Here is an 865-nt window from a genome sequence, read left to right on the forward strand (position 1 = left end):
GGGGGATTTAATTATCCCTCCTATTTTTTTTTTTTTACAGTTTTCAGATTTTTCTGCACACCTGGGGCCTGGGGATCCCCTGGAATTACAGCTCATCTCCAGACTACAGAGATCAACTCCCCTGGAGAAAATGGGTGCTTTGGAGGGTGGACTCTATGGCACTGTACCCCACTGAGTTCCCCGTCCTCCCCAGGCTCCATCCCCAAATCTCTAGGAGTTTCCCAACCTGGATCTGGCAACCCTACCTCTCCATTCCCCCTCTAGTGGCCAGGCAACCCTATTCTATCCTTATTTTTGCATGAAGGAAACTGAAAGGAAAAAAAACCCCTACCTACACACGGGGTCTTTTCGTAGAAAAAGAGGTGTAGGAGTTCATTAGTATATGGTATGCTAATGAGCTATTAGGCAATTAGCATATGTGTCCCCCGAGCCGCAGTGCTTCTGCACAGGCCCAGGGGACCTGGCGGCGGGGCTCTCCGGTCATCCCCCTGGCCCCAGCGCTTTTGGCACGGGGAGCTGGGGGCAGGGCTAGCTGCCACCACCATTTGTGCAGGCTCCTGGGCTGCCGGAGCGGTGCTCCAGTGCGCTCCGGCCCCAGAAGATCCCTGCAATACATAAGAGAGATAAGACAGAGACAGAGAGACTGTCCAGCAGTTCATGTTGTGCAAGATCATCTCAAATATTATGTACGTTTTCTTTCTCTGTATCAGTCTTCTGAGTTTAGGATAGATTTGTATTGCAGAAATAGGTCCGTTCTTTCAGAGGCTTCTGTTTGGCTAAGAATGAGCATGTTTAATCTTTACTTTTCATAGATGTAATTTTTTTAAAAAAACAACCCTGTTATGTTTTTGTTTTCCCCCAAACA

The 865-nt window shown here is 48.3% G+C and overlaps 1 protein-coding gene across 1 annotated transcript in view; it reads left to right on the forward strand.

Moving 5' to 3' along the window:
- LOC107120661 (fibrocystin-like) overlaps window positions 1–865 on the forward strand; it is a 212,548-nt gene that overhangs the window by 1,586 nt on the left and 210,097 nt on the right.

Source organism: Gekko japonicus, unplaced genomic scaffold (genome assembly GCF_001447785.1).
Source record: "Gekko japonicus isolate JY-2015 unplaced genomic scaffold, Gekko_japonicus_V1.1 scaffold1988, whole genome shotgun sequence".
Taxonomy (NCBI): Eukaryota; Metazoa; Chordata; class Lepidosauria; order Squamata; family Gekkonidae; genus Gekko; species Gekko japonicus.